A 16,244-nucleotide genomic window follows, 5' to 3' on the forward strand; every position below is an offset into this window, starting at 1 on the left:
TTGCGCCTTTAACATTTCCAGCACACAATCTTTCAATTCTAATCCATTTGAAAATGCCAGCTGAATTGTGTCTTTGATGAGGCCATTCACCCTCTCCACTAAACCATTTGCTTTGGTTTCATACAATGCCGTGCAATCATTTTCTATGTGATGGCTCTCCAAATACACATTTCTTTTGACACTAATTGTACTCCATTATCCAATATAATGATCTTGGGATATCCCTCCCTTGAAAATACATTTTCCATGGCTTCAATCACTAATTTAGAGGGACTTGTGGATACAAATGCTACTTCAAACCATCTAGATGAATATTCTACTATAACAATAGCAAATCTGTGTTCAGGACCCAGCACACTCAGAGGGCCCATGAAATCAATGCCCATGTTTTCCCATGGACGTTCAGGAATTTCCACTTTCCCTGGCTCTACTTTTTGGGTTTTTAGTGATTTGTCACTGGAAGAACATGCAATACAACACCCTATTTCTTTCTCAACCATTAAGTCCATGTCCAGCCACCAAAACCTAGAAAGTAACCTTCTTTTGGTTAGACATATCCCCAAATGCCCTTTATGGGCCAGTTTAACCAATTCACTACTCAATGATATAGGTGGAATCAGTAGCGCTCCTCGTGTCAAACCCCATTGTGAATTGCACAACTCTTCTCCAAGTCTGTAAAGCAGGGAATCCATGGCATCTCCTTTGCGCCATTCACATTCAGTCTTCCTTATGGCAACATTCAACTCTTTATCTTCCCCAATTCCCTTCTACCACACTTCCTTTGTAAATGCTTCCCTTATTGTGTCTCCGATTTGAGCTATCTATTCATCACCAATGTCATGGTTTCCTTTCCACTCTTCTTTGGGCGACCAGGATAAGACAATCTGCTACAGGGTTACACCGACCTGGAATAAATTCTACAACAAAATTGAAACCTTGTAAGGCTGACGGCCACCTTGCAATTATTGGGGTAGCTAAGCCTGATCCTCCTGTAGTGAACATATGTGTGAGGGGTTTATGGTTACTTCTTATGATGTATGGTATGCCCCAGACATACGTTTTAAAGTACTTAGATGTCGAGTAACATGTTAAGCTTTCTCTTTCTATATTAGAGTACTGTGATCCTACCGGGGATAGCGCCTTTGAAGCAAAAGCCACAGGTACTTCCACACCTTTCCTGTTCTGAGATAACACTGCACCAATTCCTCTTGAACAAGTGTCTTCTGTGATTGTGGTTTCATAGACTGGATTAAACTTATAGAGGGTGGGGGCGCTAGCTAAATCAATTTGTATCTTGTTGAATGTATCCTCTTCTCTCTTGCCCCCCACAACTGCTTGCCCTTCAATAGATCTCTTAATGGTGAACATTTTGAGGAAAAATGATTTACAAACTTAGAATAAAACTCCACAACTCCCAGAAATGACCTTAACTCATCTTTGCTTATAGGAGACTTTATTTTCATTGCCACCATTTCCACCCCTTTGTTTGTAAGAGTGTCTCCCAAAAACGTGACTTGGTGAACCTTGAATTGACCTTATTCTCCTCATAATAGTTAACCCAGCCTTTTCTCCTCAATACCTCCACAACCTTAGCATCCTCAATACTAAATACTCAATGCTTAGCATCCTCAACCCAGCCTTTTCTCCTCAATACCTCCACAACCTTAGCATCGTGTTCCAGTTCACCTTTTGCCCCCACCAAAATGTCATCCTGAAAACATTTGACACCCCCCAATCCTTCAAATAAGTCTTCCATGTTTTTTAAATACTGATGCTGCAGATGCTAGCCCAAAACGGCAATATTTTAAATTGAAATGCACCCATGGTTGTAATAAATGCAGTGATGGCTTTGGATGGATCATGCAGATCTACGTCGTGGTATGCAGAGGATAAGTCCAATGAAGAACACCATTCTGCCTCCCCATGGTGGAAAGCATTTCACTCACTCCTGGCAACGGATGTCTATTGACCAGGATGTTTTTGGTTAAATCGTGTAAATCTACACATATCCTTATTCTGCCATCTGGGCGCTGTGTAACCACCACTGGTGAAAGCCAGGCACTACTCTATGTAGGTTCAATGATCCCTTGCTCACAAAGATTTCTTAGTTCCTCACTTACTTTGCTCCTCACACTGAGTGGAAGATACCTTACCTTGTGTACCCTGGGAATAGCATTTTCTACCAACCGAATCTTGTGCACATATCCTCTTAGTCTTCCAATACCACGACGAAATGCTCTCCCAAATTTTCTAGCCATGTCCTCACTATAGGTTCTGACATTTGCCCGGACTTGCTGGTCTTTTTCAGGATGTAATTCTAATCCCAGTTTTCCTTTATGTTTTTAACCCAAAAGACAGTCTCCTTTTGTAGCTAGATAAACCTTTGCATGAATATGGCTGTCCCCATGTGCAGTATCACACCACACAAAACCTTTCAAATCTATTTTTCCACCTCCATACGCTCTGGGTCTGATATCTGTGTTGTGTAATGTATGTTTCTTTTTGCCCCATATCTCTCTGTATTTGTCCTCTGATATGAAAGTATATGGTGATCCAGAGTTTAATACTCTTGTGACATTGCCTGCTAGTACTTTGTCGTTCTCGGGTGGGATCTATTCTCCATCATCGTATTCTCCCTCCTACCTCCCCTACTAAGTGAACCACCTTATTTGTCCATTCCTGTCAGTGGTCGAAGTGTACGAAAAGAAGTAGTGGAACTATGTTCCCTACTGGCCTGCACCGCTCTGCACAGACCCCATCACCGCACCCCCTCCCATGCACAATAAAACCCCCAAAAACACATGCGCCTGCTCTTTAAGGAAATGTCTTGTGCAGTGCACTGAAAGTGCAAGTTTCAACTTTTTCCTAGACTTTTATTTGAAAAAGAAACCGTTCCGGAACGGTTTCTTTTTAAAATAAAAGTATAGGAATGGTAAAACGTAATTAAAAGAAGTAGAGGAGCATCGCTCCCGCCCACTTCGACCACTGATTTCTGTTTATTTTCCGTCACCACATTCACACTAGTTTCTCCGATTGTGGTATGCATGTTATTTTTGCAAAACCTGGCAAAATGTCCAACAGCCCCAAACTTCCTGCACTTACCCCTCATCGCAGGGCATTCCTTAGGATTCAAGCTGTGTTTCTCAAGCCCACAAAGTGGACAATGCCCCTTTCTCCACCCTTGTTGGGTGTTATAATTGTTCCCACTGTATCTATTCTGCTTTATTAAAGCGCAAACCTTATCGTTTCTTCCATACTTTGACCATCCACATCCTCACTTTTCACTAACTGGACAGTTTCTTATCCCATTTTTGCCCTCACTTCCTTAAGACATCTGCTGATGAGTTTTATAACCTTAGCAATAGCTAACGCATCCAGCAAAGGATCTTGTATCTTAGACTTTGAAGTGTACATCATAAGTTGGTCTCTAATATATTTGTCCTCTGTTCCTGTGAACTCACACGCGGTTAGTAACCCTCTTAAATCAGCAACAAAACCATCTACTAATTCCCCAGTGCCTTTCTTTGAGAAAAATGTGGATCTTTCAAACACCACATTAACTTGTTTACCATATTGCGCTTCTAGTTTTCTCGTTGCTTTACCGTACATATCTGGCCCGTCTCCACTTCCCTCCCCCTGCCCATAACTCCCTTCCACATCTGATTTTTTTTTTTATCACTCTCACGTCTTCAGCGCCCACACTGCTCGTGAGAGTTGAGAATTTCCTCTCATCTGAAAACCTTTAAAATCCAGAAGCAACAATGTAAAATCTAAACCAATCCTTCCAATCCTCCAGGGAATAGGAGGATCCCCTGGAGTTGCCAAAAATGTGGGGCTTGGTGACTCTAAACTATGCGTTCTACCACCAATTTGTGTCTGAAAATAAATGATGTATATATAACAGGAATAATCTGGTAATTTTCTGATGGGATAATATAAAAATGGCTCGACCTCCCACTACACTGTACCCCAAAAATAAAAATAAACATGTGAACCTCCCCCTTTCAAGGTTTTAGATATAGATCTGTGAGTAGGGGTGACAGATGTTTTGCCTGTTCAGGACCAGGAGCATGGAATGCCCTACCTTACGACCTTCGGAAAATCAAGTCTCTTTTCAAATTTAGGAAAAAGTTAATCTTTTTGAATAATTTTGCAGACCATATTGGCTCTTTGATTCTCATTCTTTATTCCACCTGTGCCCAGATGCAACTTGTTGCTTGGTTCCTGTTGGATACGCGCGTTACAAATGCAAATATAGAACGTGGAATGGAAATCAGCCAGGATAAAATGCAGTACAGTTTCTGGCCATTAGATGGTGCCATTCTCCTATGAGTCGGAAAAATATTTCCACAGTGCAATGTCAATCACCCTCTAAAAACCTATCATTTCCTGTGAGAAAAAAAATCAAACTGATGACCACATCCATGGACGGTTAACCCATGAGAAGATGACGCATTCTTAATAATCTAAGTGTAGAAAGTGTGCTGTTATTTCCTGCTCGAACGTGAGCTTTCTATGGAGGACTCAAAGGTGTTTAAGATGACCTGGTAAGCGTTGTAAGCTTTCACAGTTATACAGGATGTGTGTGGCACTCCTGAGCGACACGGTGAGCCCCGATGAGGAGGAGTGTCCCTACTCACTCTCACATTCCCTATACCCTGCAGGCAGTTTTGCCACGCCACTAAGTCCTCCTCCTCTCCTGGAGCGGGCTCTCCGGCGCGTGGTATACATCCAGTCAGCGCACACCGTGGCATGCACCATCTTCAGCTGCATGGGTCTCCTCGCTTCTGGGAACCCTTCGGTACCTGCTCCGGCCACCACGTCCGGGATCCCCTCGCGTAACCGCCTCTGTATGCAGCGCAGCACGGGGCTGCCCGCTGCGCCGCACAGGCTATTTCCCAACACTACGTCTCAGGAAGGCTCCCTGGCACCACCAGTCTAAGCACTGGTCCGCAGGCAGTCTCCAGTGTCTTCAAAAATGTGTATGGGTTTCCCTAGCCCCAGTGTGAGCCCCAACAGGAAAACTGCCCACCTGGTAATTCCTCCCTCTCAGCTGGTCACCTCTTACACATTCACCCTTTCCAAATGTGTGTACAGACGGGCGGCTGTACTAGTCCCAATTTTTTTTCAAGTGGGGCCCCTGAATCCATCTCCCTGTGAATGTGAAGGTCACCACCACCTGTATCCTACTTGTCCCCTCCTCAGTGTTGGGTTCTTCACTTCTTTCCAACCGTTGATCGTCAAGATTTTCACTTTCTTCAACCCTGTCCTTCTTTTGATCCCATCCTCGTCGCCGGTAAAGGCTATATCTGGAGGTATATAGCGTATTCGGAAATATCCAATAATTCTAGGGAAGTCAAAGTTGGTTCAGGATATTGAACTTTATTTGAGGGAACGAAGACCCCAACAAGGGGTGTGCAGAGGGGAGGGTTCAACTGAGAAGCTATCATGGAGATTCCAACTGCCATAAATAGAACGTTGGTATGCGCATGATGACGCCACTCAGGAAGGGGTAGAGTGTCATTGCACGCTTAATCTGTTTTAAATGGGATTATACTACATTAGTACCCGGGACGTGCGGTTGAACAGGAATACTGTGTGGTGATTGGCTCATTTGCGAGCCATACCACACGGTATTCCCGTCCACACCGTGCATGCCGGCTAATCTGTTCCCGGCGAGGGGCGTGGCAGCCCCTCAGCCAAAGAGGAGGCTCGAAACGGGGCAACCCCTGCTCCGAGCCGCCCCATGGCTGAAGGCTTCCCTCGTCCCCCGCCGGGGACTCAAGTAAGACATTTCTTTTTTCTTTCCCCTTTCCTCCTTCCATCCCACCCTACTTACCTTCTATCTCGCAGTCTCCGGCAGGGGACGATGGAAACCTCCAGCCGTATGGAGACTCGGAGGGGGGGCCATCCCCGCTCCAAGCCTCCATATGGCTGGAGGCTTCCATCATCCCCTGGCGGAGACCGCGGTACGTTTTAAAAAAAGAAAAAAAAATTTCTTCCCCACCCCACTTACCTTCTTTTTTCTTATCTCGGGAGCGGACGCACTGGGAACAGAGTGTTCCCAGCGTGCCTTCTCCCAATGGCCGCCATGGAAAGGGAAAACGGACTACCTTTTCCCTTTCCTGGTGGCCATTTTTTTGCCGTTTCTTTTTTATTTTTTTCTGTTCCGAAACGTGTTTCGGAACAGAAAAAAAAGCAATTAGTACCCCGGTCTAACGGCCGGGGTACTAATGGCAATAAGCCCCTCGACTGCGGGCCAATCCCGCTCAAGGTAATGCCCCCGGGGCTTCGTTAAGGCCCTTGCTACGCTCGGGCCTGTAACTACGGCCCCGGGAGCATTACCTGGGGTGGTATTGGCCCGCAGTCTCGTGGCTTATTGCCACAATGCAGCTGGGCACGCACAGTGGACTAGCAGCTGGCAAAGCCAACCATGACATTACCATGCTGGCAAGTGCCAACAAAAATGTGCGTTTTGTCCTTTAATCCTATCATGTTTACGGACAGCATCAGTTCCCTGATGCATAGCTCTCAACTCACCCGCTTTTGGCGGGTGTCACCCGCCTTGCAAAGGGCTGACTCACCCGCCAAGCCTCCTGCACTCCCATTCATTCAAATGGGCGTCTCACCCGCCAAAAACAAAATCGGGTGATTTCACCCGCCTTTGCGAGGCAAATGGTTGAGAGCTATGCCTGATGTGCTTTAAATGCCCCCATTTCCTGCTAATTTGACATTCGTTTCTACAAACATTATTTGGCGGAGAAGGGTCCCCCACGCCCACAAGTAAAAGTTTGCTCTGCTCTCACACAGTATCTGACGGTAATCGCCCCACCTTTTGAAGAGTGGCCCCTCCAAAGAAATGTTGGTCTGGTTGCGTCACTGCTGCTGTGAGTCTCCGAGAGTTCCCCTGTGGCGGTGTCACATGCGCTGCCTACTAACTCTGCTTGACACTGATCTATTCTAAAGGTGAGGAACAAGAGAGCTGACGTGACTACCAAAGGAGGGGTGAGTAACAGCCATAGGTGGGCACCCATGCATAGTTGGGGGCAAAATGTGCTTTCTAAAGTTCGGTTACGGAGAGCAGCCCTAGTGTTATGCTGGGCACATGTTCTGTCTTGTGTCTCCCCTGCCATGGTCCTGCATGAATGCTTGCTTGATAGAATGCCTGTTGGAATGTATGCCTGTGGAATGTTGTGGTGTGAGTGCCCCTGTAAATTCCATGGATGTCAGTTGGAGTGAAGCAGCCTGTGAGTGTGGAGGCCGGTGGATGTCTCTTATACCTTTCTACTTGTTTGTTTAATTACATTAATTAGAAATTACTTACTTACCCTTGGACTTACCTGATGTATATACCTTGTCACTGAGTAAAGGGGCTGGTGGATGTACTTACCTTCTGTTATCCTGAACGTACATCTAATTAAAGGTCTTACCTTCAAAGTGGCCCCTGACTCGTCTGCACAGAGTATTCTCATCAGCACACAAGGAACGTGGCAGCCATGTCAAGCTCTCTGCAACTCACCTGTCTACAATGTATGGGCCAAGAGTCGCTGCCCTAAAAACTGCTCCAATACTATGTGACTTGAATATGTTTGAACGGGCACAAAGCCAAGTTTCCCTGTAGTGGGCAGGTTTAAGGTCATTCCTTGTAAAATGTGCATTATCTCAGCAGTCTCACGAGACGCCTGCTCTTGGCCTGGCTGCTGACAGGGGTAAACGTGAGTAACCCACACCTACCCTGGTTCCACTGCATTTGAGAGTGTAACTGATCCCAAAGTGCATACTCTGGAAAATTCTGATGTGCAAGTGCGAGGGTAGGCTGCTCTGCCGACAGCCTCTTTCCTTGTTTGTGACAGTGATTGATGCACTCTGCTCTTCTGTCCCCCTCCTCCCCCCGCCCCACCCCCAGCAGGTGCTTGCACAGGCGTGCAGAGTAGGCAGGGCAATTGAGTGGGCCGGTGGAAATGGCGAGCCAAAAAGAGCGGGTCCTTCTCCAGACCGATTACCAGCAGTTTGCAGACCCGTGTCCCCAGATCCTGCTGCCCCACCCATGTGCCCAGATCCTGCTGCCCCACCCGTGTGCCCAGATCCTGCTTCCCTATCCGTCTGTGTGCACAGGCCCAGCTTCCCTATCCATGTGCACAGATCCTGCTGCCCCACCCATGTGCCCAGGTCCTGCTGCCCCACCGGTGTGCCCAGATCCTGCTGCCCCACCCGTGTGCCCAGATCCTGCTGCCCCACCCGTGTGCCCAGATCCTGCTGCCCCACCCGTGTGCCCAGATCCTGCGTTCCTACCCGTGTGCCCAGATCCTGCGTTCCTACCCGTGTGCCCAGATCCTGCTCCCCCACCCGTGTGCATAGATCCTGCTCCCCCACCCGTGTGCCCAGATCCTGCTGCCCCACCCGTGTGCCCAGATCCTGCTGCCCCACCCGTGTGCGCAGATCCTGCGTTCCTACCCGTGTGCCCAGATCCTGCTGCCCCACCTGTGTGCGCAGATCCTGTGTTCCTACCCGTGTGCCCAGATCCTGCTTCCTCACCCGTGTGCACAGATCCTGCTTCCCTACCCGTGCGCATAGATCCTGCTTCCCCACCCGTGCGCATAGATCCTACTTCCCCACCCGTGCGCATAGATCCTGCTTCCCTATCCGTCTGTGTGCACAGACCCAGCGTCCCTACCCATGTGCACAGATCCTGCTGCTCCACCCATGTGCCCAGGTCCTGCTGCCCCACCGGTGTGCCCAGATCCTGCTCTCCCACCCGTGTCCCAGATCCTGCTCCCCCACCCGTGTGCCCAGATCCTGCTGCCCCACCCGTGTGCCCAGATCCTGCTGCCCCACCCGTGTGCCCAGATCCTGCTGCCCCACCCGTGTGCCCAGATCCTGCGTTCCTACCCGTGTGCCCAGATCCTGCGTTCCTACCCGTGTGCCCAGATCCTGCGTTCCTACCCGTGTGCACAGATCCTGCTTCCCCACCCATGTGCACAGATCCTGCTTCCCCACCCGTGTGCACAGATCCTGCTTCCCTACCCATGTGCCCATAGATCCTGCTTCCCCACCCGTGCGCATAGATCCTACTTCCCCACCCGTGCGCATAGATCCTACTTCCCCACCCGTGCGCATAGATCCTGCTTCCCCACCCATGCGCCCCCAGATCCTGCTTCCCCACCCATGCGCCCAGATCCTGCTTCCCCACCCGTGTGCCCAGATCCTGCTTCCCCACTTGTGCGCCCAGATCCTGCTTCCTTACCTGTCTGTCCAGATCCTGTGTTCCAACCTGCGTGTGCCCAGATCCTGCTTCCCCACGCGTGTGCCCAGATCCTGCTTCCCCACGCGTGTGCCCAGATCCTGCTTCCCCACCCGAGTGCGCAAATCTTGCATTCCTACATGTGTGCGCAGATCCTGCTTCCACACCCTTGTGCGCAGATCCTGCTTCCTTACCTGTGTGCTGTGAGAAACCTGAGGGTATTCTCACAAGCAGACCTCGAGGACCCCTTATTCAGGTGGCCTGGGAAGGGGTGAAGCTCTACGACCCCAATCCTAGGGGCAGACGAGTGAGAGAGGATCACCTGGATGGGGTGCCCGGGGTTGTGCTCAGGGAAGTATCCCTGGTGAAGCGTGGTATTATACCGGGGAAGATGGAGAGGACGAGATCCCTGAGGCCTTTGTAGGCTGTATACATATGCCTCCCTTCCTCCCATTGAATCTCTCCTGCCAAGATCTAACGACCCCTCCGTATATAACCAATCCCCTAGGATCCCAAACCTGGTTTCACCCAAAATGTATCTCCCCCAGAATCCTTGTTTTCCCACGTCCTACCTAAACACTCCCGGGCACTCCTTTCCACGTCCCCCAGGTTATTATTTTTCGAACTCCCAGTCAGCATTGCTGAAACACGACTTTTCTCATAATTCCCCCCTATTCATTTCACAAACCATACCAAACGCACCCTTCCAAATTCACCTACCCCCCTTAGATGAGGAATATAATTTGCCCTTCTTATAACACCTTCTCCCCTTCCTACCCCGTAGGTTACTCAAACACTCCACCCTTTTATGACACAAACACTTTTGCACATCACGAAAGACGGACAAACACCAGAGAGGTTTACTTGACATGTCCCACCACGAGGGTCAAGCAAAGTCAGGTAATTGACCAGAATCACACACACCTGACTGCCCCTTCCCTTCCCTGCAGGGATAAAAGGTGGAGCATGAGAGTACAAGAAACAAGAGGAAGAGAAACATGGCGCAAACTGAGAGGCTGACAAGGAGAGAAGTGACCTTGCCCTTTCTGAGCCAGGCCTGTGAAACCTCCACGGAAGGAATCGTAAGACCAGGAACAATAGCCAGAGTGTGTTGCAACAGATGTCAACGGTACACTGGGCCCTCCTCTGCTGATAACCAAGCTGGGGAGAGATGTTTTCCACCGTGGTACCAGCCTTGAGTCCAGAGAAAAGAAAAGCCAAGCGGTTCATCATAGCCAGTGAGTCGAGGCGAGAGCCGATAAGAAACCGAACTGTGTTGAACAAAAGTAGCAAACGACCAATTGAAGAAATACAAAGAACTATTAATGTGAGAGGGGAAAACCAGCTACAGAGGAGTCAGGAACCACGTGGGTGCTCACTTGGGAAACTCTGGGCGATTACCCTATTCATGAAACCACCATAACCAGAAGGCCTTTGAAAAGGCAAGAAAGGAGTCAAAGTGGTCATACAGGGGTCTAGTAAAATGCTCTGTACAGTCGAAAGCCTTTGACCGACAGATGGTTGTGAAGCTAAGGTAAGTGAATCCCGCATCGTAAGAGCTGTTCTAACAATTGTGTGATTGACAAAATTGGCAACAGTGAACCCGATGGAGGGATGCCGATGAAGAGGGGGCAAAGCCAAAAGTACCGATAAATAGTGTGTTGACAAGAGTGAACCCGGCAGAGGGGTGTCCACAGTGAACTGTTCAAAAAGCCATTAAGATTTGTGAATGGCACAGATGAGATTGTATTGAAAGCCATAATGAAGCTGACGGAGGGAGGCTAACATTCGAGAAGGGTCTGCGCCCAGAAGAGGGGGATGCAAGGGTGAAAAGGCATCACCCAACGTGCAAACAGAAAGGAACTTTTGTTTATTATTTTTGGAAACACATCCGGAGGCAAGAGACTTTTTGTAGAAAATAGACTTAACGACCGAAGGTCCTGATACCTGAGAGCAGAACTGTTGTCTCGTGTTAGGAAAGCTCGAGCGTGTGCTGTGCTCCGGAATCCCACCTTGTCCTGTGCTCAAAACGTGGGGAAGGGAGGCCTCGACTACCGCATCCTGACTTATTATTTGTGAACTCTTCTTTCTTTCCTGTGAATCCAATCCCATACTCTTTGTTTGTATTTAGCGTAAGGATTGGCAATAGGTTTTTCTTAGTATAGGCCCTTTTATTTGACAAGACGCCACACAGACTGCCTTTTTATTATTTGATGGTCGTAGCTTGCTCCTATCTTAGATTTAGGTTTAGATTAGGTGTTTTCCAACCCTCCTATACAGTTTAATACAAACCCTTGTACTGTGATCACTTGTGTCTGTCTTTACTGTTGCCACCATGAGTTCCTTAAAGTGCCCAGATCCTGCTTCCTTACACGTGTGCACAGATTGTGCTTCCCTACCTGTGTGCATAGATCCTGCTTCCATGCCCGTGTGCAAAGACCCTGCTTCCCTACCCGTGTGTGCAGACCCTGCTTCCCTACCCGTGTGCGCAGACCCTGCTTCTCTACCCGTGTGCCCAGATCCTGCTGCCCCACCCGTGTGCGCAGACCCTGTGTTCCTACCCGTGTGCCCAGATCCTGCTGCCCCACCCGTGTGCGCAGACCCTGTGTTCCTACCCGTGTGCCCAGATCCTGCTTCCTTACCTATGTGCCCAGATCCTCCTTCCCTACCCGTGGGCGCAGACCCTCCTTCCCTACCCATGTGCCCAGATCCTGTTTCCTTACCCATGTGCCCAGATCCTGTTTCCTTACCCATGTGCCCAGATCCTGTTTCCTTACCCATGTGCCCAGATCCTGCTTCCCCACCGGTGTGCGCAGATCCTGCTTCCCCACCGGTGTGCGCAGACCCAGCTTCCCTACCCGTGCGCCCAGATCCTGCTTCCCTACCCGTGCGCCCAGATCCTGCTTCCTTGCCCGTGCGCCCAGATCCTGCTTCCTTGCCCGTGCGCCCAGATCCTGCTTCCTTGCCCGTGCGCCCAGATCCTGCTTCCTTGCCCGTGTGCACAGATCCTGCTCCCTACACGTGTGCACAGACCCTGCTTCCCTACCCTCTGCTGGGTTGACGCATATCCGAAAGTTTCCTCTGCTAGGGAGGAAATCATGTCTCCTTACAGTGCTCGTAGCCTCCTTTTGTACCTCTGCCTTTTCATCGCAGAGTTTTCTTCTTGCTGCTAGCTTTCCCTCCATTGCCCATGCACTCCCCTGTGTCTGCCGACCATTGGATTCTGGGAGCTTTGTAACTGCAAGTCCCATTTCTTGGAACCAAGTCTGTGCTGGTTGCGTTCAGGTTCCGAGGGTCTCTTAGCTGGTGGTGGTGTTTGCATGTCCTCCTTCATGCAATCAAGAGCAGATGGGCTTGATCCCCGCCCACCCCCTGAACATATTTTAGGGGGATTGACTTATTAGAGTTCCATGGCCAACAACTATTGGAAACCTCACCAGCTCAGTATGTAAAAAAGGGTCAGTGGGAAGTTCCTCGCAGGACCTGCGTGAATTGGTGTCCCTGGTCTGTCAAGAATCGCCCCTGCCCCCGGAGAGCTGAAAGTTGCAGCCCCCGGAGAGCTGAAAGTTGCAGCCCCCGGAGAGCTGAAAGTTGCAGGCCCTGGATCTCATCGCCTGGTTACATAATCAGGATAATGAAAATGAGACCAGAATTAATAGATTGCAAAAGGCAGAGTGCTCAGAAGTAGCCATACAGCAGGTGGGCCATCGTCTGCAATCACCTATTCTGCTCAATTGTGAAACCTGATCAGCCCTGCATCAAATGCAGGACCTCAAACCACCCAACGTAACTGTTATAAGGCCATGCAGCGTCACACAGTGCGCACAGGCCGGTACCCCCCCCCCCCCCCCCCCCCCCCCCCGCCAGAGGGCTGCAACCCAGCGTGACCGCCTAAGGAATCCGCGCAGAGTGTCTCAAAATACCAAGCAGCAGCTACAAGGCTTCCAAAAATTCAGGGGGGGGGGGGGGGGCAAAGAAAAAAAAACTCACAAAACTCCTCTTGCAGGACAGGAAAAAGGAGAATTAAAAAAGAAAGTGCTGCAAATATTGTCCTGGGGGCGCACGTGCACTTCCTGGCTGGGAAGCCACAACCTCCTTCTTGCTGGCGTGTTACAGGGTGTGTCTCACCTTCCTCTCGTGTGCTGACACAGCTGCCGAGCGGATTGACCGTTCCCTGATACCTCTGTCAGGCCCAGCTGATCCAGCACGTGGGTCCGGGTGAGTGACCTCCTCATCGCCATTGTTATAATGCCACACGGCCTTGCACTGCGATAGCCCCCGTGCCCCCACAGAGAGACACTCACGCGGGTATTCCATCCAGGCTCCACCTGCACTCTGCAGCGCATGCACGGGACTGCCCCATTTGTTCCCCATTGTTACATGGCACCCCTCCTGGGAGCATGGTAGCTCCCATGCTGGTGTAATGGGTCACGTGGCAGTGGCCATGTGACCAACCTAATAAAAGTGACGAGCCGCTTCCGGCTCATCAGTCGAGACCAACGAGACTCCGTGGTGTGTGTGTGTTCTTGTGTTGGCGCCATGGTGGCGCCCCACCACGTGTGCTGGGCCCACGGACGGGGCCCAGCTCCAGGACGGTGCCCCTGCCGGGCAACGCCGTCCGGACGGTGCCCCTGCCGGGCAACGCCGTCCATGTGTGTTTCCCTGGCCCTGTGAGTCGGGCCAGGGTGGCGACCCCGGCCTGGGTGCCCCCAGCGCCGGGGCCGCGGTGAGCCGGTTGCCAGCCAGCCATGTGGGGAGCTCTGGTGTCCCGGAGCGGGTGGGATGAGCCCCACCCCCAACCGAGGCGGCGTGACCGCCGCACCTGTGTGTGCCTCGTCGGGTGCCACCCGACCCGAGTATGGGGCTGCCCGGTGATCCGGAGCAGCCCCCAACAATGGCGACGAGGATGGGATCCCCGTGTGCCTGGATAGCGCATGCGGTGGCGGGCCCGTATACAACTGGGCCCGCAATGGAAGGCTGGCAGGCTGCCCGTCCGTCCCCCGACGGAGACGGAACAGGTCGGCGGCTGTGCCGCATGGAGGGATGCGGGCCCATCACCAACGGGGCCCGCCAAGAGGAGTTTGCGGCCGGGCCACAACAATGGGAGGTGGCCCAGAGAGGAGCAGCTGTTTGTTTCCCCGCAGGGAGGAGGATGTGCGGCGGTGGTCGCGTGAGCTGCTCCCCCCCCCATCTGGGGGGAGGACTGGCCCAAGGAAGGGAGAGGTCCGCGGCATCGGCCGCATATCGGGGGAGGCCGTTTTTCCCCTCCCCCCAGAGAGGGGAGTGACAGTGTCCTGCGGCGTCGGCCGCACAGAGAAGGAGGCGGGCCCAACACCAGCTGGGCCCGCAAGAAAAACATGGTGGGCGAGCGGCCCGCCCGTCCCCCGAGGGAGACTGAAGATGTTCGCGGCATAGGCCGCGTGGGTGGCTGCACCCCTCCCCCACCACCAACAGGAAGGGAATGCTGGCACTCGGACCGGACCAACACACGCGATGTCGCCCCGGATGGAGAGGTGAGCGGCCTCTCCCCCAGCATGCCAGCAGACCGCCCACCACAGCGCTGCTGCCCCCATCGGCCCGTGATAAAGGAACACATGATGCGGGCCCAAATCCAAATGGGCCCGCGCGAAAAAAAAAAAAAAAGACGAAAATCGCTCCGCACCGCAGCGTTTAAAAAGGAAAAATGCAAGGATGCAGGCCCAAACCAAGTGGGGCTTGCAAATGGAACAACAGGGGCGCTGCCCCTCCCTCAACCGCGACACGGAGGGGAGCTGCCTGCCCCCAACCTCAACAGAAGCCGGGCCCATCCCAATCCGGGCCCACGATGGAAAAAAAAAAGAAGAGTTGATGCGAGCCCATCACGAACTGGGCCTGCAATGGCAATAAGAAGGGAGTTGCTGCTCGCCCCGTGGGGGGAAGCCATTGAAATAAACATGTGGTCATGCAAGCCCATAGTGCCCTCAACCGGAGTGGCTGACTGCCCTGTGCCCCCTCCCGAGCAGCAAGGAAAAGCAGGGGCCCCAGGTACCACCCGGGAATGGTGGTGGTGGATGTGGTGCTCCCACGGGGAGGGTTGCAGCTCTTATGAGTGCTTGTGTGCCCCCCCCCACCCGGGTGCCCACACATTCTGCCATGACATCTGCATTCCAGCGGCACTCCAGACTTGTGGACTTCACCGATGTGGCCCCTGGGCCCTCCCAGGTGCGGCTTTGCCGGTCTCTTGGTGTGTGACTGGTGTGTCAGTCCAAGGCAAACACCAGCGAGGACTCAACCCGGTCTCCTACGTTGTCGAGGGGCCGAAGGACGGTTTCACCAACGCCCCAGAAAGACTCGGAGCCGGCAGGCCTGGACGAGCTCAAAATGACATTGTTGGTGGGATATGGAACATGGTGCCAGTAGCTCTCATAGGTGTTTTGTGATAGTAGAACCACTCACCCAGGTTAATAAAGGGTGTGAAAAATAGCAGAGTGGTTATAGTAGTGTTAGTGTGGGTTTGGTTGGGACTGTGGGTTTCTCTTGTTTTGTCGTTATGGAAAAGGAGGAGTGTTACATGGCACCCCTCCTGGGAGCATGGTAGCTCCCATGCTGGTGTAATGGGTCACGTGGCAGTGGCCATGTGACCAACCTAATAAAAGTGACGAGCCGCTTCCGGCTCATCAGTCGAGACCAACGAGACTCCGTGGTGTGTGTGTGTTCTTGTGTTGGCGCCATGGTGGCGCCCCACCACGTGTGCTGGGCCCACGGACGGGGCCCAGCTCCAGGACGGTGCCCCTGCCGGGCAACGCCGTCCGTACGGTGCCCCTGCCGGGCAACGCCGTCCATGTGTGTTTCCCTGGCCCTGTGAGTCGGGCCAGGGTGGCGACCCCGGCCTGGGTGCCCCCAGAGCCGGGGCCACGGTGAGCCGGTTGCCAGCCGGCCATGTGGGGGAGCTCTGGTGTCCCGGAGCGGGTGGGATGAGCCCCCACCCCCAACCGAGGCGGCGTGACCGCCGCACCTGTGTGTG

At 52.0% G+C, this 16,244-nt stretch overlaps 1 long non-coding RNA gene across 2 annotated transcripts in view; it reads left to right on the forward strand.

Moving 5' to 3' along the window:
* Nucleotides 1-4,411: 4,411 nt before the first annotated feature.
* LOC138521002 (uncharacterized) overlaps nucleotides 4,412-16,244 on the forward strand; it is a 56,765-nt gene continuing 44,932 nt past the window's right edge. The window contains exons 1-2 of one of the 2 annotated variants that reach the window (XR_011282909.1): nucleotides 4,412-4,547; nucleotides 6,811-7,005. This is a non-coding gene — a long non-coding RNA (uncharacterized lncRNA). Of the gene's footprint in view, nucleotides 4,548-5,737; nucleotides 5,786-6,810; nucleotides 7,006-16,244 lie in introns of those variants that run through there. The other variant, XR_011282908.1, reaches the window with a different exon arrangement.

The sequence above is a fragment of the Ambystoma mexicanum genome, chromosome 13, assembly GCF_040938575.1.
Source record: "Ambystoma mexicanum isolate Mex_15411 chromosome 13, UKY_AmexF1_1, whole genome shotgun sequence".
Lineage (NCBI taxonomy): Eukaryota > Metazoa > Chordata > Amphibia > Caudata > Ambystomatidae > Ambystoma > Ambystoma mexicanum.